Source organism: Pelodiscus sinensis, chromosome 7, assembly GCF_049634645.1.
Source record: "Pelodiscus sinensis isolate JC-2024 chromosome 7, ASM4963464v1, whole genome shotgun sequence".
NCBI lineage: Eukaryota > Metazoa > Chordata > Testudines > Trionychidae > Pelodiscus > Pelodiscus sinensis.
Genome location: NC_134717.1, coordinates 35,820,753 through 35,848,591, shown reverse-complemented (window position 1 = coordinate 35,848,591; position 27,839 = coordinate 35,820,753). Strand labels below are relative to the sequence as shown.

Below are 27,839 nucleotides of genomic sequence, written 5' to 3'. Positions count from 1 at the left end.
AAAGCAGCACATGTAGCTAGCTTTTCATTATGCACATTCATTTGGAAGGGTGCAAGGCAGGAAGAACACTTTATACAACTCAAAAAAATGCATTTGGATACAAGTCAAGCCATCGCCTAATTGTTTTATTTGATTTGAAAAGGAGTCCATCCATACAACTGTGTGGAAAGGAGGATCATAGAAGCATGTACACTTCAGTTTGGATCTCTGTTTCCATAGCTGTATGGTACTGTAACGACTCGTGGCTGGTTTATTCTAAATCCATTCACATGTCTTCTAGGCTGCCCAATGAATACCTAAAGCAAAAAATCAGATTGTGTAGAAAGCTGGAGAACAATAATTATTAATAGAGTTCCTATTGAAGAATTGACTCAACATTGAGGCAAGTGTATATTAAAGCTGTCTAAGTAAACCATTTCAGAATTCCAAGCAAGGGCTCTTCAAATAGTGACAGACTATGAAGTATTATGAAACCAGATACCTCGATTGTAATATTTAAATACTATTATTATATATGTTTTAAACTGACTTTCAATTATGTTATCTTAGGTTTTGACCGTATATAAAGGAAGTTGCTTAAAATGGGCAGTATATTGAGTTCAAAGGACCCATACAGTTAATAAATTCTCCCATGTCTACTGGATTTTTCATCAGGGAGACTTCCAATAAAAATGATCTATTTTAGAAATAATATTGTTTAGTAGGTTGAAATGTGGTGTAATAAAATTAGACCTTCAGTCTTCTAAAGTTACTACTTAGATGGCACCCTTGGGATGGTAAAATGGCTGTATAAGCAGATGAATCAGACAGTTTCACTGATGGATACATTTGTCAGTCTCTGTTACAGATATAATATATTCTTATATCTGTAATCCTGACACTGTTACATCCAAATGAAATCAACATGAGGTTGTCATCTTTAAGCAAATATGTTAAGTGTTGTCTTTTGTGCTTTGGATTTGAAAGAAAGGGGCCCAAGGGAGCCAGCATCATGCAAATGGAACAAATCCCATTTCTTCTGAGCTGTGCTGTTTTCCCCCTTCATGGCAGCTGGCTGTGTTATCTTTGTGTGTTTCTCTGAGTGCTGACAATTCTTTCAGTGATCTAAGTTAGGGCACATTAGAAAGTGGAAGCAGCTGTCTGTCGCTATACTGAGAGACGTGTTTGCTCTACTGCAAAGATGAAGGACCACGAATCCTTGACACACTCTTCCCCCTCCCCCCTTTACTTTCCAACATGATCAACATTCAGACGCACAGATTGTCTGCTTGGACAGTTTTTTGTTCTGACTGACAGCATCTGGCATAGACAAATTTAAAAATACATAGCATGCCATGCTTGGAATTAGAACGTCTCTTCTTTATTAATCTTCTCATTTAAACCGTTCATTTACATTTCAGGAACGGTTACAGCGTGATATGGTTGAAATGTTTATTTTAAATGAATAACCTCTTAATGAAATACCTTGAATGAGCACCTAACCGCTAGTGTTCATTAAAAATTACACCTGATTAGCGTGGCCTCGGAACTAGAAGGAAGGTTAGGATTTCCCCATTGTCTTAATCCACATTTCAATAAAATGTTGAGCCTTTTTTTTTTTTTGATTCCTCCACAAAGCTAAATAAAAGCGATGCTTTCGCTTACAACCCCTGTCATTTAGAACACAACTATGGTATGAAGCGTTAGCCTTCAGAATACCATTTGTCTAATTTAATCTGCTTTTGCTGGAAGAATATATTTCAAGCAAACACCTATATGTATCATTTTACTCTAGTGTGCTGAGGAGTTTATGATTTAGGGACAAGATATTTTATGGATTGGTGCAATCTAAGATCAGATTTTTCTGACAGAGAACACCTTTATTTGTATATACTACTTTAATAATAAAACATAGATTGTGTAGTACTGTGTTATTTTACAATCTCTCTCTTTGCATTCTCCTTTCCACAATCTAGGTTTGGAAAGCAGGCATGCTTGTCTAGCATTTATGTAAAAATAAATTGGCCATACCAATCAGAATATGGACTTTGAGTCCAACGGAAAAAAAAATCTCCTTCTGCCTGGCATGTTAGACCCTTTTATATTACTGTGATTTGCAGCTTTAACTACTTATAACACTACAAGAAAGAGAAGATACCCCCTTCCCAGTATTTCAATAAAATAGAGGACTATTCAAGTGCTTGTCAGTAAATATGTAAAACAAGCATGCTGATTTATTTGGTTGGGGGGAGATATTGCAGCAGAAAGACTCAATTAACAATTGTAAGCAGGAGAGGACTTGTATTCCTTCAGTATCTTTAGGAGAGGTCATTTGCTTTAGGATAAATTCTGACAAATTTCAGATCCAAACACTGAGATTGAAATAAAAATGACAAAAGATTTTCAGTGACACATCAAACACATTTTGCATTTGTGGGGATAAGGAACCTAAAACACTTTACACTTACTGTCTGCGAAGGGAAAATCATTTTTGTATTTTTCTCAATAGCAAGTTGTTTAAAAATTAATTTGTTTGTGGAACAACAATTATGGAGAAACAATCATTTTAATTCTAAGTGTTAAAATGTCAATTGTGTCCTTTTAAATTAAAAATCCCAGTATAGTGGTTTTTTTGGTTGCTTTTCTTTCTTAATGGGCCAGTTTGTTGCTGAGTTTTTGACAAACATCTTATTCGTGTTTATGTGTAATTATAAACTTGAAAGCAGATTTTATTTTAAATCTAGTATTAGTTTTTTACACAAATTGCTCCATTTATGTGATAAACTTCCATTTTTAATGACTAGTTATAAAGGATAGTGGAGATATGCATCTGTAAGCAAACTGGGAATAGGTTAGAGCACACAATTCCCTGGTGTAAAAGGCAAGGTTTAGCAGTAATGCTTTTAATCTGGACTTGTAGAGGATTCAGGAGCATCCATAGATCTGCTCCAGTAATTACCATACCCCAAGTGGCACTGGATGAGACATTTGCCTAAAAACTTGATGTCTTCATTACACTGTTTACATTTTAATTAGAAACATGAAAATTACTGATTCATACAGACAACTATAGTTTAAGTGGGTTTTTGTCTACCACACAATAAATAAAAAAAAAACCAAAACAAAACAAAAGCAACCCACAGTTGGCATAAACAGTTTACTAGGAATCATTCATGGGAATAATATGTTGGCATTATAAATTACTTGAAATACATTTTTTATTTTAGCAGAAGTAGAATTTGCATTACTTGAGAATGGCATCTTAAGTTGGCAGTCATTTATGCATGATTCAATGCACATATATGTGAATCATACACATTCTGTAGTCTGCAAAATTCATCTGTGTGCAGACAGAAGAATGTTGCATTATGAATATTTTGCTGAAGCTGAAAATGTAATGTTAGAAAAATAAAACAGTTTTACCTATTTCAGTACATTCTAAATAAATACACATGTGTATGTTGTGAATGATATTCACATACATACTCTCTCTCACACACATGTATATGTATATAATTTCCCTTCTGACTTTTTCATGTACCTGTCAGCACCAGTGCCCTAAAACAACTCCCACTAGGAGTGATTTGGACTGAAGCAGTGGTGCCTGTCAGTGTCCATTCCTGAGTCAGCAGCATGTCCATTGCTTGAATCGTGCGACAGTCACTCATCTAGTTTTCCCCTCCCTAGGGGGCAACCGTCCTCCTCATCACTGAGGAGAATGACCCTTCTGTCTGGCATGCTCAAGATCCTGAATCTCACCACATCGGTGTGTGAGTTCAAATCCCTACTCCTAAAGGCAGAGCTGGGATTCCAGTTAATGACTCAGAGATACAGAGGGTCATGCACTGGTGATCTGGAGTACTGAGCCATAGCACCAGCTTAGTTGTACTTTTTAAAATCCCCCCCCAACTGATTCTTTCTGTCTCTCTTAGCCCCACTGTCTATTACAATAAAATGGACACTATACAAAATAGCACTTAATCATCTAATTGCACTTTAAAATATTTCAAATTTAATTTAGGATTCTGTTATCATGATCTGAGTTAATAAATTATTAAGAAATTTATTTGCTGGCAGGGAAGATTTCTATTCTAGAGTTTTCTTTACTTCATATTGAATTAGTTTTCAGAGACTGCTTTGGGTTCCTTATGCAAATAATAAACTGAACATCGGTTGTTTGAGTGGAACTCTAAACCTTAATTTTTGTAATGAAAGACTCATGATTATGTTTTTATTTTAACTATAAAATATTATTTTTTTCACTCTTAATTATAATGTAAGTTCCCTTTCATTTTAGTTGTGGGAAGGAATTCCTTAAAACTTACAAGAATTGCACTTATACAAGCATCTTGCTTTCTTGTTGTGTATATGTTGCAGTTCACCTCAGGTTTTTTGATAGTTGTGGATATAAACCAGAATAAGCTATAATAATAAGAATATGCACATTTAATACATATATTTTTTACATTTAACAAGTACATTTAGTTTTATCTTTTTGCTCTTTCATCTTTTAAAGAGTTTACTTAGCCTATGGTTCAAAAAGATCTTGATGCTCATTTCAGTTCTGTACTCTGCTCTTAACAACACATATCCCAAATTGCCAGTGCAATTTAGTTAGTGTAGTGCCTTCTTCATAAATGTGCTCATTTGGTTTTGAATTGCTTCTTTTGGCCATTATTCTTATTAGGTCCAGGCATTTCCTACATGTGGCTAAACAGAACAGTCTATATATGTAAAGGCAGAAACATACTGCTGACTTGTACACACTGCAAAATTCTAATAGTTTTGTACTGCCTGGTAAATTCAGTATGCTTTTTGCATTGTGGCCCGAATCAGTTGTGTGGTGAGGGAAGCTGGCTGCCTGCCAGGCATTGACTGTGAAATCCTGGGTACCTGAGAGCTTATCAGTTCTTTTGCTTTGTAAAAGAAAAAGTGATGAAAATGTTGGTAAACTGCCATGAAGGTTTAAGGCTGCTGGAATAAGGAGCCGTGTAATCAGATTGGAAAATGGAGCTTGAGATTCTCTGCATGGAGAGCAGCCGTCTGTGGACCTACTGAGATGCTGTGCAAATGCCCGAGCTGACCACTTTGTTAGCAAATCAGCTTGTTTGCTGCAGCAGCAGGGTGGATAAGACTAGCCCTTGTGATGGTATGTAACACTAGAAATATCTCTTGCTTTGCACAATTTAATCAGCTTGCAATTAGCTCACTCTACATTAACCTACTTGATATTTTTTCCTCTTTTTGTTAAGACTGTGCACTTTAAACAATTAACTATAGAAAGTAATCTTTCAAGCAAATCAAAGGAATCCTTTAATTTTATCGCCCTGCTGAAAAAGTATCAGCTGGTCAACTGGTCTTCATCAGCTTCTTGAAATTCTCTGGCTCACTGTAGCGTAGAGAGGTGCTTTAACCCGATCCCATTTAGAATAATGTCAGGATTTTGTATTTTGCCTATAATACAAAGCTACATCATAAAACTGAAATTGGAATTGTTCTAATGAAAAATGTTGGGAGTGTCCTTACTTGTATAGACAGCTTTTATGCTACTATTTATTTAGGCATTTCCATATACTGCCTCTCGGAAGGCTTTGATGACACAGCTACTTGTACCGATAATTCCACTACTTCACCTTTAGTGAACTTGATTCACTAAGGTTTGAAAGAACAAGGCTATCATTGCTGATCTTGTGCATTGCTTGTTAATCCTGTAAATTTCAGATAATGGGGAAAAATAGCAAAGTGGCCCTAATTTATTTTTAGATCAGCGGATAATTTAGCTGCTGCTACTTACATGTGAAGTTTGACTAAGAAAAATTTAACTTATCCAAGTAAAGAATGAAGTTTAGCAGGATTGCCTTGCTGCTGTTTGGATTATTTTACCCATTTCAAAAGTTTCCCTTTGAAAGAGTTATTTTTATTAGAGGAATGAGTCACTCAATAGTCAGCTGATATAGCATGTGATTATTTATTCTAAGGTAATATAGAGTACTGTTCATGATCTCTCTAAACAGATGTATACACAGATATTAAATACCAATCATTGCTTCTTTTTGATTTCTTATGAAAAGTTTGAAATAATTGCTTGAGTTGCCATGTTATTTCTAAAGTTAACTCATTCAGCAGTTTTGCTGATATGAATGAGAGCAATCAAAGTAGTGACAAAATGCTATCGATCATGAATAATAATGCCTTTCATGAATCCTATTCATGTTGTCACTACTATCTGAATGTAAGTGTTATGGACGATTAAGGCTCTAATGATTAATACAATCTGAAACTTAACTCAAATATTTTATCAAAAAGACATTGCAAGTTCTAATCAAGTACATTACAAAAATAAAAAAAGACCTTTCATTAAATTCTATCAGATCATATCTTTTAACGAAATTTATAAATATGTGATCTGCTTTTATTACAAGATTCTTGTGAAGAAAATGTTGACTGGCTGTGATTAAGCCATGTTTTCACATTTTTGAAAAATGTTTTGATTTTAAATTAAAAAACTAAAGCTTTTCTTCATATTACATTTATCTATTTTTTAGATTAGGTTTGTTACATTGTTTTAATGTGTATAAAATGCTGGATTTAGATGCATGATTATTTTTGTTGTTTCTCCAAATATAAGTAAAGAAAAATAGTGTGGATAGATCTTACGCTGCAAAGATCTGCTCTATATTCTTTTAGAGGACAAACTCCATTAGATATGCACTTACTGTACATTGGCTTGTAAATCTTACAATTTAATGGTAATTCAGTGAGCAGTTATTGCTTCTGTGGCCTTTTTTCTTTCTTTTTTTGTCCCATCTCACTTTGTGAAATAGGGTTACCCTTTACAAGTGTCTAATCCATAGATTCATCTTTTGTACTCTGTAGTTGTTCCTAGTGCATTATTCTAAGTGAAAAGAAAAATAGGAAATCAAAGCTACAGGAGGGGCACTGGGGGAAAGACTGAATATGTGGAATACAGGCATATAGCAACAGAAAGACATTTTAGCATCAGTCTAGCAAATTAAAATTTTGTTGTAAAGGTACATTTTCTTTAACTTAACGTTTTACTCTGTATTTGAATTCCTAGAAAGCAGAAATAGCGTTCTTATGATATAAATCTTTTTGCCTTGTTTACATAGTTAGTACTTTATATCTTTTTTTTATATAAAATACTTTTTCGCAGAAACAATATACGCATTCGTAAAGAAATTATAAAAAGAATCTCCTTTAGAAGATAATGAGTTCTCTTCAGGAACTGCAGGTTACATAGAACACAAATGAGCTCTAAGTGGAGGGATTTAAAGTCCTGCTACAGCATTTAATTTCTTGAGGAAAGGAGTTCAGTTCAAGGTTAGCCTGTTATTGTGGCACAGGCTACTACTTCTCTCATTTCTGTTCTTCTGCCAGCAGTACTGCACAAAAGGCAGTCATTTTTATTTAATACATAGGGAGGTATTAATCACTGCAGTATTTTCTTGCAAAAATTTATCTATCAAATTCATTGTTTCACTATTCATGACAATAATAGGTGTTTAATTACTCAATAGGAGCAGTTTATAGATTCCATTTTTCCTGTATGTTGGACAAATGATATTGATTTTGTACTTTGATGCAGCATGAAACTGTATTAAATACAATTAGAATTCTAAAGCTGGTAACGTACATTCGTGATGGTAACTGAATTGTTGTCTTAGAGAAACTAGAAATCTTTTCTAGACAAGAAGGATAAATTTAACTAAATTTCAAAACTCCAGGAAAAGAGGGATTAAATTTGGATGTTTCTTTATTAAACAAATGGTTGGCTGATTTTTGTGCTAATTTTTAGCTGTACATGAGAGAGAGAGTTCACATAAGTAGAAGGTCTATTATGAAATAAATGGTCATTTACTGATAGTCATCAGTGGTGCAATACCAGATTCCCTATGCCATTTTATCATTGTGACTCCATTCCAGTGTCTTGAAATCCAACTGGTGAACATCGCTTTATATAAGAAAATTAAAATTGATATTGTACCTCAAGCTTGACTCTGGACTGCAGAAACTTACGGGAATAAGGAGGACATCAACCTCGGTTCCTTTTCTTCCTTTTTAGCTTCAAAGGTTGAATAGAAATCATGTGACATGGCTGGGGCCATTAGCCCACCATCACGCCTGGTATATAATTATAGACAATACTTGATTCTGGATAGACTTGTTTCCCATTCTTCAGGGCATGTAGTTCTATCTGCAGTGATATACAAAGTTGGACCATCAGCAAAATAAATGTGTGGAAGCCTTCCATTGTTGCTTAGCATGAAAATTAATTCTGCTTTTAATTTCTGTCACTTTCAGAATACTTTGGGCATGGTCTAATATGTTTTCAAACAAAACAAAACAAAACCCACCAGACTTTAAAAAATGAGCTAAAAGTTAGTTCATGTCATTATTAAATTATGTTTTGTTAAAATATAGAGGATTGAGAGGTATCAATATTGCATGTGGCCTTTAGAAACCAAATCTTGATTACCTTTCAATAATTTTTCTTCCCCACTTAAGCCTAAATTTCAAAATTCAATTAATGTTTACTTCTGTGTGTAAATATATTACTAGTTTCTATTGTTCATATGCCCTTTAACACAGTTTGAATATTATTTGAAAATACAGATTAGTTTTGCTATCCAAAATTATTTTGTATACAATTATTTTTTTCTGTTTGTACTATTGCTTCATTCTTCTGAGAGGGATATGTGTTTTTGTTTTTGCTAAAGGTAAATGCAGTTATAAAATTTATTTAAAGGTGTATATAATTTTTAAATGTATGTATTTGGAAAAATACTTTTACATTACACATGAATAATAATTTATAGAACTTATTCACATATGCTGTTTGCACGTGTTTAGGGAAGGCACTTGGTGTAAAGAAAGTTTTATAGTTTTATCACCTAAATAAAAAGGATATAATATATTTAAAGATGTTTCTTGTGAAGGAAATATTTCATACTTTAAAAAATGTTTTGTTCTCCTTTTGCATTTAAAAGACTAATATATTTGCTCTTTTTTCTACTATTGATCATTTATGTGTAATATAAGCAGCTAACATGTTCTTTTAAAAATTGTATTGTTCAATAATAAATATTGGAGATGTGATGCAAAACCATTGAGCTCACCTATTCTGTAAGGTAGCAGTTCAGAAAGCTATTTACGCATATATCTAACTTGAAAGGCTTTAATGGGGCTACTCATGTCCTTAAAGTTAAATACATGCTTAAGTGCTTTGATGCATCAGGCCTTAAACCAAATGGACTTCCGTGTGTTTCCTTTTAGACACATTATTCAGAATTCATATGGGTTAAAATTATGTATGTATAGGTGGATAATTCCATTATTAGTAGTATTAGATGATGTGTTATAGGTATTCTTAATTTTAGGAAAATCAAAAATTTCAGTCCCTCAAACCACTGCACATCAGACATTAATATTAAAACGCCATCATAGGTTACACATTTGTATATGGAATGCAGCCACAATGATCAGAATAGTATAGAACACTGAATAAATTTGGATAGCATGTTTTCAGATTCTTGAAATGAATTTTTATTGTTTTGTTTTACAGTCGCATTTACAAGGCTCAGTTAAAATGACTGTCCCATTGTGCTAAGCATTGTAAAAACACATAATGAGAGACTGGTCTTGCTACAAATAGGTTGCGCTCTAAATAACCAAGACAGACACAGGTTAGTTAGGAGGAAAAAGAAATAAGAAGTGAAGTGACTTGTGCAAGGTTACCCAGCATATTAGTAGCAGAGGTAGGAGCAGTGCTCAATTTTCCTTATTCCTAGTGTACTGCCAATTCTCTAGACAATAGTGTCTTCCCAATTATTAAAATTATCAGTGTCATTAATAGATGAGGGGACTGAGTTTCTTTTTGGTTAACAAGGAATATTGAAATTTGACTCAGTATATATGATTCCTTTGGCGACGTCTAGACTACATGCCTCTGTTGGCAGAGGCATGTAGATTAGGCTACCAGGCATGGGAAAATGAAGCGGCGATTTAAATAATCGCCGCTTCATTTAAATTTACATGGCTGCCGCGCTGAGCCGATCAGCTGTTTGTCCGCTCAGCGCGGTAGTCTGGACGCGCAGGTGCCGACATCAAATGCATTTGTCGACCACCCAGGTATGCCTCCTATGCTCTCCAGCTAGAGTAAAGAATGCAGTACAGGCAGTCCCCGGGTTACGTACAAGATAGGGACTGTAGGTTTGTTCTTAAGTTGAATTTGTATGTAAGTCGGAGCTGGTACATATTGTAGGGGATACTCTAGCCAAACATTTCTCCAGAGCTCAGTTTTATTCTCCCACACCTCACTTCCCTCAGTCCTTTATTCTCAAGCTGAGGTGTCTGCTGAGAAAAGCTGCTCCGCGTCTCCTTGGTTTGCTGCGGGGGGGACGCTAGCTTCGCGTCTCCCTGGTCTGCTGGGGGGAAGCAGCTAGTGCGGGGTTGCCTCACCCCGTTTGTAAGTAGGGATCCGATGTAAGTCGGATCCATGTAACCCGGGGACTGCCTGTAAACTATGCACTTTCCCCTTGCTCCCTGATGAAGAGAAACAGCAGCAATGCAGCCCCTCTCCTCCTTCCCTAAAGGGTGCCTGGGGAGAGGGATGCTCAGGGCTGGGGGTATTCCCGGATGGGGGAGGGGAAGGGCATGCCCCAACCACACCCTTACACCTTTCTGGTGATTCTGTATGGTTTTATGAGAAGCAATGCCATTCCAGGCACATCCAAACCCTTACGTTGCTTTAAATTATGATAAGAGGAAGCTGTATAACATTTAGGAGGAGTTTTTAGACTGACAAACATATTGAAAATTAATTACAATGGCATTGTAATTAATTTTCTATATGGCCATTGCATTTTTACTTGGTTTTACCTTATTATCTTTGGTGTTTGGTTCAGTCTGCATAAAGTCAGCAGTGGAGTTAGCCATTTTGATTGTTCCTTAAAAACTAGTGTTTTAATTACTTTAGACAGGGCATTTTGAAACCTGTGTCTTGCTTATGACAGTTCACTTTAGAAGTTACATTGCTTCATTTCAGTAACTTTATTACCATTTGGCTCAGAGATTGCTATTTCGCCTTGGCCACAGATTTCATCAGTTGCTCGGTTCACCTTTGTCCACACTATACTTGTGAAATGACCTGCTCCTTTAGTGCTTGTCAATAGTAAATTGCTGCATCCTCGGTGTCCATGCTGAAACACAATAAAGAATATGACTCATTATTAAATTACTGAATTTTACACTTATTTTTTAAAAAATTAAGACTTTTCACATTCAAGTTTAATTACCATTTAATACTAGTAATTAAAGCACTAGCCAGGGTCGACTATTTGAAGCACAAGAGTTTGAACTGCCATCTGATTAATAGGCTTGATGATATAAGTCCAGCAGAAAAGAGTGTTGTCAAGGTCACTGCTTTAATAGCGGTGAAAAGTGCAGTTTTTGCTGTAATTCTCTCTTAACAATTGGATCAAAATAATAATTTTTCAGATGTTCGTGGCTGGCATCTCTGGTGTGACATCAGGTGAATTATTTGAATTTGATGACATCAGTCAAATAGTTTTTGTGGGATTTTTCAGGAGACCAAAAGCTGTGACTTGGCTGAGCTCTTCAAAATCGCACCTTCGCATATTTTTTTTTTTCTTGCTTCTTCTCCCAAGGAGCTTTTGGACAAAAGTCTGCAGAAAGCTAGAAAGTGCAGTACTCTCTTTCTCTCTTATCCCCTGCATAGCTATGAGTTCTAGGGATATAAGCAACTAGTCGACTACCTGATAAGCATATGTTTATCAGGTAGTCAAGTAGTGACTCACTAGTCACTCTCCCCCACCCCTTGCTTCATCTCTATCAGAGAGAGGCAGCAAGGGGGAGGGGAAGAGGAGCCTGTGCTAGGGGGATCCAGTTTATAAGCCAGGACTCTTCCCCCCCCCCCCCCCCAGCTCCATCCTAGGGCACAGGGCCGGCAGAAGTGCAGTGGGTGGAGGGAGGGGGACTGGGAGTGAGCCAGGAATCAGCTGATTCCCGACTTGTTTCTATTCTCTCTCCCGTCCCCCGTCCCCCCCCCCCCCCGTGTGGCTCTGCTTTTTAAATGTGTGAAGAGCCCTGCTGCGGCTCTGCCTTTAAAATGTATTAACTCCTGGCCGTGGCTCTGCAGTTTTTCCTCTTATCAACTAATCACGTAGTCGATGGAAATTCCATCGACTACTTGATTATCTGATTACACGCAATTTAACATCCCTTGTGAGTTCTAGAATTGTGTGTGTGTGTATATATTAATTTATATTGCACTGCTATTTTGAATGCATTTCTCATATTATGCCTGGTACTGGAGGCTTTGGAAGACATGATTACTTAACAACTGCAGCATGTAACAATCTGAAAGTGCTACTATATTAAATGTTAGCACTTGTATGGGCCTGGATCCTATAACTGATAGGACACAAGTAGACAGCTGCATCTGCACAGAACTCTATGTGGGAACAGCAGTCTCTGTGTGTGTTCTCAGTTGAAGAATTGGAACGTGGTAGACATCAATCCCTGGGACAGCCTTTCAAGTAAATGTTATTCTCACTGTACACACAGGAACCACAGGGATTAAAACCAGTCCTGTCAAGAGTTGTACACGTGCTTAGCTCTAAACATGTCTTCGTATTACGCAAGTTAAGCATGTGCTTAAATCTTTCCAGGGTAAGTGCCGAAGTGTTTTTTCCAAGGGCATAGGAGAATTCTGTATCAGAACTGGAATTAAAACCCAAGGGCTATTGGCACTGGACCCTGTGCTCAATCCTCTACATGTGTAGCTAGATAATTTCTCAATGATGTCAGTGGTTTTAATAAATAAAACCCAATTTACAATATGGTTTGCTATGAAAAAAACCTCTTGTAATAGTGAAAATAAGTGGAAAATCCTTAAATGTCACCGGTGGAGTGGACATAATTTAGAGTGTGAACTATTTGCTTTGAGTTGGCTTGAACCATATATGGATGTGAGGTTCAGATCCCATGCAGACTTTATTAATAATTTTTGTTTATTTAATTAATTTATAGTAGCACCTACAGGACTAACAGAAATTGGGCACTGCACAAACATGTACTAAGAGAGAGTACTTGCCTGAAGAATTTATAATCTAAATTTGCAAGACGGACAAAGGAAGAGATGGGAGGGAATAGATGTCAAGCTTTTATTGCAAGCTTTTATTTTACTGTAATCTGTAAAATTGACCAGTTGTCTTTCCCGTATCTTAAAAGCTTGACACCCGCATACACAGTAGGGATATGAACGGGTAACTTGTTAACTGTTAAACATTACCTTTAGTGGGTGATGCTTACCAGGTAGCAGTTAACCAGCACCCTGGGAGCACCTCCACTGGACCCACCATGCTGTAGGCCGGGGTGAGAGCCAGGGCAGGAGTGGGAAGTGCCCTGTAATTGAAGCAGTCCCCCGTGTGGGATCCTGCTTAATCGGTTAACTGGTTAAACTTAAATAGGATTTTATATCCCTAATACACAGATGGTCTATGCCTTCCTTTGGCTCTATTCTGGGAAGAATGGCTTCCACTTTCCCATTGGATAGCAAGCAATTTTCTTGCAGAACCCTGGTTTTGAAAGGTTTTGGGGCACTCAGTACTTATGGGAAATTGAAGAGGGAGGATCATAGGTGCTTCTTATGGGTTTTCAATGGGGAGTTGTGGTTCATTAAATATGATTCTCCCCTCAAAACTACAGGAGTTGGTTTACTTCCAGTACCCTGTAGGGTTTGGTTGGTATTGCAAATGAAGCCTTGGTGGGTTTGGCACAGCTCTTGGGAGTGGTGTGATTTGTTCTCCTGTAGGTTTTGCAGCATTCTGTGTTAATTAGAAAATCACTGTGGGTGCATTTTAAATAAAAATACCAAACAGGAAATCAAAACTTCCACTCATTTTAGATACATATTTACTTTCTGTTTTTCTCTTGGGATTAAATCCGCCATTGATGACAAAAATGAGTATTTGCAGTAATACAATTTCACAGGCATTGAGACATAGTGTTAAAAGCATCTACACTCATTTCTCTCAGCTATGTTCATTTTAAAAACTGTTCTTAGAAGAGAACAGACTCTACCTGCTCTCTAAAATAAAGCTTGAATTGTCAAAGTATTTCACATTCTGACATATAAATACGCTAAGCTTATTTCCTTAACATTCCTACTGTGATGAAATAAGACTAATTGAACTCTGCTCTTCTGGGGTTCCAAAGAGCTGAACATTTTCATTGATGTTAGACAATGGTGCTGAAGCCCTGAGGTGTGCTAAATAGGGAAATCATTGATTAAATTGTATAAATGACTCCAAAGCTGTGCTACATTTAAAACAAATCCAATCATTTTCATAATGTGATTAAAACTCAAAAGATAATGTGGGTGAGCTAATATCTTTTATTGCACAACATCTGTTGGTGGAAGGTACAGACTTTTGAGCTACACTGAGCTCTTCTTCTAGTCTGGGGAAGGAACCAAAATGCCTTAGCTAAACTTGTATTTAGCTACCTCATCTCTCTTAAATCGTGGGACCAGAATCACTACACTACAAACAACTAAGAAGCTTAGGAAAATATCAACATGTCGATCATTCAAATGTAAGTGTTCATAATCTTAAAACTACTTCCATCTGTAAACATCTTGGGGTTTTACAAAGGTGGGTAAATATTATTCCTATTTCCCAGAGAGATGAAGTGCTTTTTCTGTGAGGCATGGACCTAAAGACAGACAAATATGTTGGTTCTTGGATAGGTCACTTAGCTTCTCTGAGGGTACGTCTACACTTGCACCCTTGTTCAAACTAGGGATGCAAATGTAGGTGACCGAAATTGCTAATGAAGCAGGGATTTAAATATCCCATGCTTCATTAGCATGAGCTCGCCAGAGCGTTACTTCGTTCAACAGCTGTTTCGAAAGTGAAAGTGCTCGTTGGGACACGTTAGTTCGAACCAAACCCTTTGGTTCGAACTAACGTTACTCCTAGTTCGAACTAGGGTTCAAGTGTAGATGTACCCTGAGTTTCATTTATCCTAGTGTTCAAAGGGAAATAATATTTTCTTACCTTTTAAAAAAGGTGTTGAGGCCTAACAAAATAATTGTAAAATAGTATTACTGCCAGTGAGTAGCAGATGGATGATGATAGTGATGACTTTGACTTGTTTTATCAGATTGCAGGCATACTTTAAACTTTTGTATAGTTGGTAAAGTCTTTTCAAAGTTCAGTTGAAGATCTCCCTGATCGTGACAGCTGAACAGACTTAAAACAGAATGATCAGAAAGTGAGATTAAAACTGCTGTTTTCAGATTCCAGAGTTCCTACAGTTAGTTTGAAATCCTTAAAATAGCCCTGTTGTGCATGCATAAAAGATCTTTGAAAAATAACTCCCATGCCAATTCCCTGTTCTTTCAGAGATCTAAAAAATAAGCCATATTTGACCCAGATTGTTTTAGATGCCGAGTTAGGGATGCACAATACTTCTGAAAGTAATATATGTAGCCTGGGTATATTCCCTTCACCTCCTTTTCCCAACAACCATACCAGCAAACCACACTCAAAAGCAGTGGCTGCGATTTGATGAGATGTTTGGGAAAGTTCACTTATGGACATTCACAAATCATGACAAATGTCAGCACCTAAAATGGGGAGTTAAAAAACTGATACAGTACATCAATAGCAGGTACAGTGTCTCATACAATATTATGTTTAATACTGATGTATATGTTACTACAACTTTAGTTGTACAATATAGTGAAGTTTTAGAAGGTCAATGGAACAGACGTAAATGGAGACTATAGCATTTTAAAAATGGTGTGGAGAATCTAATCATATTTCAAGTGATGGAATAACACAAACACTCTCAAACTCAGTTACCTATTTGACTGGTCCATTTCATTGTACATGAATCACTTCGTACTTTAGAAAGTAAAAAATGTACCTAATAAACACACAAACATTGTTTGGGTCTATTAAGAGATGTCACAGTTTATTTAAGCAAAACTATTAAGTCATAACCTTTGTATCTTCCCTTTTACCCTGGTGTATGTCTAGGGCAAAGGTTCAAACCAATCCTTTTCGTGTACATAATCATGGACTGCAATTAATCACAATCTAGTTCTTTAAAAAGAAATAATACCAGCTGAACCATCACTAAAGTATAAAATCTGATACATTAGTAGTTCCAAACATGCCGTATAAAGTTTGTGTAGCATTTAACATCCCTTAAAGAACCTTACGAGTAACCTATGCATAATATGCAGTGTTCTTATAAGTCAGTCACAGAGTAAATTTTAACATGCATTGCATGTTTCGTCAGTTCTGATACTGTGAGAATATTTTATCACTGAATGCGTCTGCAGGTTTAAAGAAAGTCTTTCCATGATCCCATGGTTACTGATCATTAACATTACAAAATGGTGAAAGCTTAACATAAAGACCTAATAATAATAAAACCCTCACCACTTCTTTCAAGTATACGTAACACACTGTAGTTGTTGATGTGAAAACTTTGCCTGCCATGTTAAAAAGTGCCACACAAGACAAATAGCTGAAGTGACCTACATGATGATGTAATTTTGGTAAAATCTGGGCATATTCTGCATATTTCTGAGCACAGCGTTAGGAAAAGAATATTGGAAAAATGAAAAGTACAGGAGGGAGCAGCTAGGTTGGACTTTAGGGGCACAACTGTGGGTAAAGATTTGGAAAATTTAAGTTTGTGATGATTATGAAAAAGATTTTAGGTCCTGATACAGAAGTACTGTGCACCCCAAAATCCCAGTTTGTAAAGACCACAGTTTTGGGCATGACACGGGAATGTACCAATACAAAATAAAGGTGTTTAATTTCTGAAGCCTATAGAGAATGTGTACATAATATGAAACTCTTCAATACAAACAAAGAAGGCATTAACTGAACAAACATTAAAACAGACTAGTCAGGCCAGTTCAGGGGAAACTTTTTTTAACAAAATGGACAACTGTTAGTAATTTACTAAAACAAAAAAAAAAGGGGGTGGGGGATGAAACCGTAGGATTCTACAGAAATTACTCTTAACCAATAGAATTTAATACTTTGCTGTAGCTTTGAAAAATCATTCTATAGACGTGGTAAAATCCTCAGTTAAATTCCATAGAATAGTTGAAAATGCCTTTTTTTAAAAGTTATGATTTTCAATAAATTCTGTACGATATTTTCCTTAAGGGATGGTGCACTACTGAAGACTGCAATTAGGAATATTTCAAATAGGAATAATTATACAAATGAAACCTGCCTAAGTATAAGTGCAAGAGCCATGGAATCATTCTGTGGGGGAAGTTTGTAGCAGTAACTAAATCTGAAAACTCATCCAACTCAAAAATTCTGACTAGGGATGTAAAATCCCATTTAATTAGTTAGCTGATTAAATGGGACTGGATGGGGGTGTGTGGAAGAGGAAGGGTGTTCCAGCCCATTGGGCTTGAGTAGCCACCAGGACCAGGCTGGAGTGGCTGCTGTGCCTTGGGCAGGGGCTGCTCCATCTCCATTGGGCAGTGGAGGCGGCTATGGAACGGGGGAAGGCGGACAGCTGCCGCTTCCAGCTCCACACAAGGGTGCCGACTCCCAGATTACAAACCTTTCCCCCCATGCATGCACTTCAACTCCCTGCCTTTCCCATGCATGCAAGGCGACTGACTCCCAGCCCACATGGGTTGGGAGAGAACAGCCCCACAGGGCTGCAGCAGCCCTCTGCCTAAATCAGGATGATGTCCTGAATCAGGGTCCGCTTGTGTGAGCCGATCTATATAATGTCTCTAGGTAAACACTACAAACCTCTTTCAGATGTGTCACAGGAGAATGAGGCACCATGTGAAGAAAGTTAAACCTGATGCTTTTTTGAAAGTGTTCAGCATTTTAAAGACAAGTCCACATTTAAAACTTGTAAAGAGAAGTAAAACATTATAAAGGCTACTTGTATATGTTACTAAATTGACCAAGAATATGTCTTAATACCATGTAGCTGTGGGTTACATTTTCTGTTACATGGCAGTGTCATTAAATCCTCAGAATTGGCTCCAAAATTAGGAGCCCCTTGACATTGCTTCCATGTTTGAATGAATTTTTTTTTTCTTGCAAATGGGTAATTAAAGTATTTAACCTCCCTTTCTGTTTGTTAGACAACTCTCTTATTTTTTTAACAATTAAAAAAAATGCTAAAGCCAATCAAGCCATTACTTTGATAAAAAGCTTGAAACAGTCTCGCCTAAATTCCACAAATAAAAAAAAAAAGTTAAATAATCACGATCTCAGTCAACCTTATAGGGGATAATTATGTTGGTGCTTTGATATAGGGCAAAGGAAAACATAAAGTTAAGGCATGAAAGAGAGTGTGCCTATTTTGAGAAAATACTGGGATAATTGGTAAAGATTTTTATTACCATGTTATTATACAAAGATATTGGTTTTCTGTCCAAATATGTTCTTTTGGCTTGTTTTGCTGGCATGAATCTGGGTGGAGTGGCTAAGAAACTGCTTATTACTGAAGTTTTGATACCATCTCTAGATATTGTAGGATATATTTATAAAGGAGTATGTGTTCGTGATTTTTAACTTTGTGATCACTTTCAACCAATTCTGGAGTGCGTGATGCCATATATGCCGGGCATGTCTATTGTACACAATGGAATTGTACAATTTCTGATAGAATTCTGTCAGCATGTTACAGAAGCTGAAATAACACTTAAAATCAGTGGGCCAAATACCCAGCTCATATAGATAATGCAAGTATACTAATTTACATCAGCATGAGGTTCTGGGTCAGTAAAGCCAGTTCAAATCAGGAATTCAGATGAAGGTTGATGGAGTTGCTCTGGCTTTAGTGTAACTGAGATCAGAACGTGTCCCTGTGAGTTACATGGTTAAGTTTTCTCCACAAGTACTTTGAAAACATACTACTCAGTGTCTGAGTGATGAAGAGAAGTAGAAGTTAAAGTATTCCTGGTGAGCACCCACCCTCTTTTTTTTTTTTTTTTATTGTAAGCTGAAGACTCCATTTTGGTTCTACACCCATCATATTGAGCAAGTCACTTTAGGGAGCCATGGTACTTTTGGAGTTTTGGAGCTTGATTTCAGAATCTCTTTATCTGCTTGTCACACAGATTTAGGGAGGTATGGATCTAGTGCTAACTCGTGCATCTAGGCGCACACAGCATGTTTTCAAATATTCAGAAAATGACAAGCAAGGTGAGAGGGAAAATACTCTGCCTTAGGAACCGGAAAGGAAGTGGATAAAGAAGATGGGAAGAAAAATCTTTAGCTCCTCCTATCTCCAAGTTGTGAGGAGTGAAGGTAGAGGAAAGGTAAATATTGGGCAAAATTCTGTTTTGTTACACAGATTTTCCTAGTTGAATGGGATCCATTCTATTGAGTAAACTTCCAGAATCAAACAATCATAATGTCCTGGCATTGAGGTTGTGATCACATTGTCATATTGAATCAACATATGATGACGGTTGTGACATTGCAGTGTCACATTGCAAACAGGGCAAGTTAATATCTAGACATCACTTTTGGGGTTACTGTAGAGTTGTTCTGATTTGCAATTGGTATGCTTAATGCATTGTCTGTGCTCTGCTCTGTGTTAATCACCTATGTTAATTTATGAATAATGTTTTGAAAAATGTTAGTGTTTCTACTGTTTTTTGCAGGTTTTTTCTGTAAATTTAAGTAGCTCTTCATTCCTTCAATAGAGTGCTAGTGAATTTCCCCACACTTAAAAATGGAAAGTGTTTGTCTCAGATGAAATTGAGCTGTCTGAAGTGCTAAAGCAGAGCCTGTGAGCAGTAAATGAGTGAGTAAGTAACTAACTCTAAGATGTTTAGATTGTCTCACCCAAAGGAGAATGAAACAACTGAAGTGCCTCATTGAACTGCATTGGCATTTTTTCAGGTGTGCTGTGAATGGGTATTAATACAATCAGTTTCTTAAAGTAATTAGGAGATATTTCTGAGGAAAGCAGAGCTGCACAAAATGCATCGGCATTGAATTCATAGGGTTTTGTATGCATCTCTTTTTTTTAAGGTGTTGCTTCAGATGAGTTCACAAATTTTGGATTCAAATGACTGCAAGAATTCACAACAAAATTCTGCCAGATCCACCTGGTTTCATCTGAAAGTTATATCTTGTCTCAGGTCGGCCATGTTTTGACCCTAGTGAAAGTTCTGCTCAACTCCCCAAACCTGGTGCTAGTTTGTATGCCAGCAGAGAGACAAAGTGTTTGCAGAACATGGGGTACAAGTAGGGAGTGAAGGGGGCAACTAGGGACAAGATTAAAGACAAGAGTGGAGTTGAGCATGGAAAGTAAGGAATTTAAATGTGGTGCTGAAGAACTATAGGAAGCCAAGGTGGAAGACAGCAACCAATTCCATATGCTTCAGAAGAAGTTATAAGAATCTTACAGTGGGCAGATGTGGAATAATCTGCCCACTGGTGAGGCCAGACCAGAAGAGGTTATAGCAGTCAACGCCAGATCTGATCTATAAACTGTGGTCAAAATTTTGCAACAGTGAAAGCCCTTTGTTGTGTGATCTTCTCTGGAGATGTGAAGGTTTAACTGGTTGACTGGTAAGCTTCACCCTTAATGGTTGAGTTTAATTGGTGGGGGCTGGAGCAGCTCCCGGCCTGCTGCGGGCAAAGGACTGCCACAGCCCCATGGGGGGGCCCGCCACAGATAGGGGCTGCCCCTGCCTGTGGCAGGAAGGGATTGAGTGGCTCCTCTTCACTCCCTTGTAACTGGATAAACAATGTTTAACCAGTTCACCAATTAAATCGGAGTTTACATCTTAATGCTAGGCAACTTCTCATGCTAGAACATCATTAAATACACACCCAACCTGATAAGAGTTTTCTTTTTTCAACTGTGGGCTACCATTGGAGCTGCCACTCATTAATCTCTGGGAATAAGATGAAAAGTCTGATACAGTGTTACTTTGTGCATAGAGTAATGCTTAGATTTGGGACTCTTTATGTAGGATTTTCATAGAATCATAGACCACTAGGACTGGAAGGGACCTCGAGAGGTCATTGAATCGGGTCTCCTTTTGTTATAGGGAAAATGGGTAGTAGCAGAAGGATGAAATTCTGTAAAAGCTGATCCACCAGGACTTGGTTCACCCTGTCTATATTGCTGCTCTTGCAAGGCTCTTGTAGTTATAGTGGACTCATCTGCTCTCAACAAATATGCATGATTCATTTAAATTGGTCTTTGCAGGTTTTACTCTTTTTTTTTCTATGATAAAGATCATAGGTTTTACTTTATTATAGTTTGGTACTCAGTTAAGCTAGGCTGGGTCACCTTGTACCACTCTACATGTTCATTTCATTCCACTGCTAAAAGTTAATGCCATATTTTTTATCTTCCACTGACTGGATGTCAGATGACATAACATTAATAGAAGACAGGCACCTCTAATATAATTTTATGAATGGCCTTTTAAAAAAACCTGGGAATTAAAAATTACAGTAGACTGGCAGATAGTCATTAACCTGATATATGTGAACTGTTTTTCCTTTTCAGTGTCTTATTAATTACACGTCTCATTTTGTGTGAGATGAAGTGGGGTGTTTTTGTTTGTTTGCTATAAAAAGCACAAGTATCTTCATTAGCTTTAGTAAATTGCTTATTCTCTGTAATTTAAAAGGTTTTCCCTTTGAATATTACAACCAAGAATGGAAGAAGATACACAAAAAGTAAGAGTTGAAGACTTGTGTAGTAGCTGAAGCACAGGACTGGGAACTGGGAGATCTGGGCTTTTCTTTCCTGTTCTTCCACAGATCTTATGTGCATCCTCAAGTGACTCATATTATTTGTGTGCCTCTGTTTCCCTGTATATAAACTAGAGTATTTTTCTCCATCTTCACAGTGTGGGTGTAAGAACATAAGCCTAGGCTTGTCAGGTTGTCAAGTTGACTAATTGCATTCCCCCCCCACACGCACACTTTTCGCCCGTTGCTGCCTCTATATCAGAAGCAGCAAGGGGGCAAGTAGGAGCCAGTGCTGGGGGAGCCAGCTTAAAATCCAGTTCCTCCAGCACTATCTCTGAGGTAGGGGGGGGTGTGTGTGTGTGTGTGTGTGTGTGTGTGTGTGTGTGTGTGTGTGTGTGTGTGTGTGTGTGGATGATGGGGAGGCAGAGCAATACTGCAGCTCTGCCTTTTAAATGTAGTGAGAGCCCTGCTCATGCCGGGTCCTCCCCCCCCCCCCCCCCCCCCCCCCCCCCCCCCCCCCCACTGTGGCTTTGCAGTTTAAATGTAGCAGATGCTGAGCTGCCTGCATGCCTGGCTCTTACTACATTTAAACTGCAGAGCTGCAGCAGTCCCTTAATGACTAATCATGTACTTAATACAAATTGTATCCAGTATATGATTAGTCATTTACTTGCTACTCAACAGCCTTACTATAAATACGCACATGCTTGTATATATTTAAATCTGTAGATATGGATATGAATTACTTACAAAGCTTTTTTGTGGTACTGTTCCTTTGTATAAAGTGAGTGGTTGTGTATTCAAATGCATAGGCCTAGGATGTCGACTAATATAGTAAAAAATAACTTATTCATCAGTCCATAGCAATACTAAGTATGGATAAATGGGTTTATCTAACCTAAAAATGACCTGGCACTTCCTACCTCTGAGACTAATCCATTTTGTAGGTCCCAAAAGGTCTGGTTAAGTGTCCTACCCAGTGCTTTTTTTTTTGTGACGATACTGTCCGGTACCGGCACCTCCAGTCAGAGCTTACCTGGAAAGAATGGAGCGTACCAGCACCACTGTAATGAAAATGTCTGACAGTTGGTGTTTCTTAAAGGGGCTGTGTCTCTTAAAAGGGCAATGCCCCACCGCCTTTTTTTTTTTCCCTCAACAACTTTTCCTCTAGAGCACTGGCACTTTTTATTTTATTTTTTTTAACAAAAAAAAGCACTGATCCTACCCTATCTGTCCTTCCAAAATTCCATAAAGAAATGCTACAGTTTCCTGATAGATGAGTGAGCTGCACTTGGTGAAAACTGGAGGTTTGTGTTGCTGCCTGCAATGTCCCACAAAATGACACAGACTTTCTGGAAAAGGAGATCTATCAGAAGATGGGGGAGAAAGAGAGTTCTTCAGCCATGCTTTCCAAAAGCCCAGTGTGGTTATCTTAGGGGTGGGAGGATTTTGAGCCTTGTGGGGGACTCTGAGAAGCTTTTCATGAAATCTTTTCTACTTTTGGATGCTCATCTGAAGCAAACTTGTGAACACTTTGAAGTCTGCTTATTTCTAATGGTTACTAGGACTAATTCTTCTATTAAAATAATGTGTAACAGAAGTAGGAGGCAGAAGGAGACCACCCAGGAAATTGTGATAGTCTGTAATGATCAGTTAAAATCATTTGGTCAGTGAAGCTGTATGGAGGATAGGAGCATGTATTCATGTTATGGATATCTGAATCTGGACGTGTGAGAAGAATGTAGGATGCTCAGTTGTCTCTCCATGAGACGTTGATCTATTGCATATACCCAGTATGTTGTTGGGAAGAATTCAGCTGGTTTAAGTTTTTATGCTTCTCTTTTGCCATTCTCAAGCACAGATCTGCATTTGTTCTGCACCTATGATAGCAGATCCACCAAAAAGATGGATTTAGGAGTCCTTCATGTCTTTATAATTTATTTTCTGAAATAGGTGACTCTTGAGCCAGCTTTATGAACCTTTACTGGAATAACTGATGCTCTTGAGCTTCTTAGGTAGCCAAGTACTTTCCTTTATTGAACGTGACTTTTATTTTAATGTTGCTTTAGCTCATTCAAATATGTAAATACAAAACATGTCACAGTAGGACCATGTGAATTTGGGTCACTCCCAAGGGGGATCAAAAGCAGTGAATGGATTATGTAATGCTGTGTAAACTATTTTTTTATGTTACTTAACTGTTTCAGAACATCATGTGTGAGAGAACACACCAAAATTGAAGTTGCCTCTACAGAAGTTGGCAGTAAATTTTGATTGAGTGTATCGAATTGTTGGGCTTCAAGTGTTTTAGAATGTTCCAAATTCCCCTGCCTTAATCAATACTGTAAATACATGCTGCACTTTCTCAAAATACATTTTTTTATATCTTTGCAATATGGGCCTTGCAGTTTCTACATTCATCTGAAGAAGTGGTTTGTGCCCATGAAAGCTCATGATAGCATCTACATGTTTTGCTGGTTTTTACAGTGCTGCTAGACCAGGGGTGGGCAATAAATTTTGGTGGGGGGCCAATCCAAGATTTTGGTAAGTGGTCAAGGGCCACACTTTTCTGTGGAGGGTGTGCGGGGTCAAGGTTGGGTGCAGAAGGGTGCACGGGGTAAGGGACTGTGGTGCAGGAGAGAGTGTGGGGTCTGAGAGAGTGTTTGGGTGAAGAAGGGGGCTGTGGCCTGAGTCAGGGGATTGGGATGTAGGGCCAGGGAGGGAGTGTGGATGCAGGAGAGGATTCTGGCCTGGGGGGAAGGGTTTTAGAGGGGGTATTGGTCTGGAAGGGAGTTATGACCTGGGGCGGGGGGGCGCAGAGGGTTTGGATGGTGACCTGAGGGAGGGAGTTGGGGTGCAGGAGGGGTTGGGATACCAGAGGCAGGCACTGGCTGGGAGGAGTTTACCTAGGTGTCTTCTGGCCAGCAGGCTGCAGTGCCCCGGAGCCAGGCTGGGCTCCCTGTCTGCTGCAGCCCCAGCCCATTGGAAAATGCAGCCTCCTTCCTCCTCTTGGCTCTCAACTCAGCATGGGGGGAAGAGGCTTGCATTGCCCCTGTCACTCAAGCCAATCTCTCAGGGTATGTCTACACTACCCCCCTAGTTCGAACTAGGGGGAGTAATGTAGTCATACGGAGTTGCAAATGAAGCCCGGGATTTGAATTTCCTGGGCTTCATTTGCATGAAGCCGGCCAGCGCCATTTTTAAATGCCAGCTAGTTTGGACTCCGTGCCGTACGGCTACACGCGGCACGGACTAGCTAGTTCGGATTAGGCTTCCTATCCGAACTAGCTGTACGCCTCGTGGAATGCCTCGTGGAACACCTAGTTCATGTAGCCACGCGGCACGGAGTCCGAACTAGCCGGTATTTAAAAATGGCACTGGCCGGCTTCATGCAAATGAAGCCCGGGAAATTCAAATCCCGGGCTTCATTTGCAACTCCGTATGACTACATTACCCCCCCTAGTTCGTACCGGAGGGTAGTGTAGACATACCCTCAGTTCCAACTGGATGGCTGTTTCCAGCCAATAGGAGCTGAGGGTTGGGCTGGGGGTGGGGAGACTGCTTAAAGCCTCTCCCTCCCTCCACAGCAGAGACCCGCAGGGACTGGGTTTTAAACTATGGTAGCTACAAGCCAGAGGTGGCAGGGGTGTCTGCGGGCTGGTTCCGGTGGCTTGGTGGGACGGATCCGACCCCCGGGCCACATTTTGCCCATGTCTGTTGTAGACTATTCATAGTCTGTAAGTGGAAAAACTTAAAAAAAACAAACTCGGCTACCCTTCTGAAGCTTTTGCAAATTTTATGCAAAATACCTTCATGTGGCATAATATTGCAGCAGAATACAGTGTTGTATGATTTTAATGTGTAGAATAATATATTTGTTTTTGATTCTGATGCTTTAGACAGGGGGCTTTTAATGTGAAATTATTGGCAAGTAAGGGCTGTCCCTAGACCAAATGGTGCCCTTAGGAGAGTATTCAGTACCCCTTCTCCGTTTGTTAAACTTTTGAATCTTATTTTAATTGCATTTATAGTAGGTTTCATGTCTTTGATGAACAATTTGCATGCAGGCTTTGTCCCTGTCATATATAGGAAGATACATTTGCATGTTAGGACCTGTAAATATGTATTTCTGATATATTTTAGTACCTTAGTATTACTGTGTCCCATTGATTAGCCTAATTTCACCGAGTTTCTATAATGCCCATTGTATGAATATCCTCATTCAATATGAGACACTCTAGTTCACCCATCTTATTATTTAGACATGTAGCATTTGTATATAAGCACTTTTGAATGCTTGTCACTATTTAGTTGTCTACCATTACATGATGTGATTGAATAGGATTTTTTTTTACTTGACAGTTTTTCATTGGATATTACCCATATTTTATCATCTTCCATCCACTCCACCTTCACTAGGGCATGGAGAATCTCTAATAGACTCTTCCCTAGGGGATATCTCTGTCCGATCCATGTGCTCCTCTGCACCTGTCAGCTTTCCTCCAGCTTTTCTATGACCTTTTTAATTTTAAGTGCTAACGGTCTAGTTCCATTTTGGTTTAGGTGGACCCCATCCTTCCTGTGTAGGTTTCCCCTTTTCCAAAAGTTCCCCAATTCCTAAAATCTAAACCCCTACTCCCTACAACATCGTCTCATCCACACATTGAGACCCTGCAGTTCTGCCTGACTACTTGGCCCTGCGCATGAAACTGGAAGCATTTCAGAAAACACTACCATTGAGGTCCTGGGTTTCAGTCTCTTTCCTACCAGCCTAAATTCAGTCCCCAGGACTCTCTCCTATCCTTCATTATGTCATTGGTAACTACATGTTCCATGACCACTGGCTCTTCTCCAGCACTACACATAAGTCTATCTAGATGTCTCGAGAAATATACAATCTTTGCACCGGGCAGGTAAGTCACCATTTGGTTCTCCTGGTCCTCACAAACCCAGCTATCTATGTTTTTAATAATTGAATCTCCCATTATTAACATCTGCCTTTCCCTAATAACTCAAGTTCTCTCCTCCACAGAGGTATCCTCAGTACGAGAGGATATCACAGTATTATCTGGAAAGAGGGCCCCAGTTATGGGATCATTTCCCTATGATCCAGTCAGATATTCTCCTTCCCTGAGCCTTTCACCCTGCTAAGTAGCACAGAGGCTCTGTGACCAGCATGGGACCGTTCTACTGTGTCCTAGAAGGTCTCACCTGTGTCCTTTTCTCCCTCCATTAGGTCCATCTGGTTCAGCCACCATGTTCTCCAAAGCCCATATGTGGTCTCTGAGGGCCAGGAGCTCCTGGCACTGAATGCACACACATGCCACCTATCCATATGGCAGGTAATCAGACATGTTACATAGGGTGCAATAAACTGGATAGCCCCCACTCTGCTGCTGGGCTTCTGCCTGCACCCTCCTTTTGCTCCTAACACTAGTTCTGTATTGAATGAGGATCTTGCTATAATAGGCATCACAGAAATTTAGTGGAATGAGGATAATCAATGGGACACAGTAATACCAGGGTACAGAATATATTGGAAAGACAGAACAGGTCATGCTGGTTGGAGATTGGCACTATATATGAAAGAATGTATATAATCAAATGTAGTAAAAAAAATCTGAAATTAGAAAGGTACAATGCTAAAAGTGAAATCCCTACAAGCTGCATGGGAACTTTTGAAATACAACATAATAGAGGCTCAACTTAAATGTTTACCCAAAATAAAAAAAACCCAGTAAGAAGATTTAAAAAAAAAAGTTGCCATGGCTTAACAACCAAAAAGCTGTGAGAGATTAAAGAAGTATTGTTTGAAAAGTGTAAATTAAAATCTAATGAGGAAAATAGAAAGGAGCATAAACTCTGTCAAATTAAGAGTATAAATATAATTAGGCCAAAAAAGAATTTGAAGAACAGCTAACTCAAAAAGTGATAGCAAAACTTTTTTTTAAGTATGTCAGAAAGCAGGAAGGCTGCTAAACAACCTGGACAATTGAAATGGCAAAGGAGCCCTCAAAGACGATGAGGTTATTGCGGTGAAACTAAATGTATTCTTTGCAGCAATCTTCATGGCTGAGTATG

General features: G+C 38.4%; 1 protein-coding gene and 1 long non-coding RNA gene across 8 annotated transcripts in view; one reads left to right on the top strand and one right to left on the bottom strand.

Annotated features, from left to right (window-relative positions):
• FIGN (fidgetin, microtubule severing factor) overlaps positions 1–27,839 on the top strand; it is a 122,249-nt gene that overhangs the window by 21,854 nt on the left and 72,556 nt on the right. The window lies entirely within an intron of this gene.
• On the bottom strand, positions 64–22,800 carry LOC142830180 (uncharacterized). Of its 4 annotated transcripts, none has more exons than XR_012905190.1 (5): positions 22,682–22,800; positions 11,057–11,198; positions 8,017–8,194; positions 4,305–4,401; positions 64–296 (listed from the first exon to the last, which is right to left on the bottom strand). It is a non-coding gene; the product is annotated as an uncharacterized LOC142830180 (long non-coding RNA). The 4 variants fall into 4 exon arrangements; XR_012905191.1 differs by lacking the exon at positions 22,682–22,800 and adding an exon at positions 15,081–15,174; XR_012905192.1 differs by lacking the exon at positions 4,305–4,401.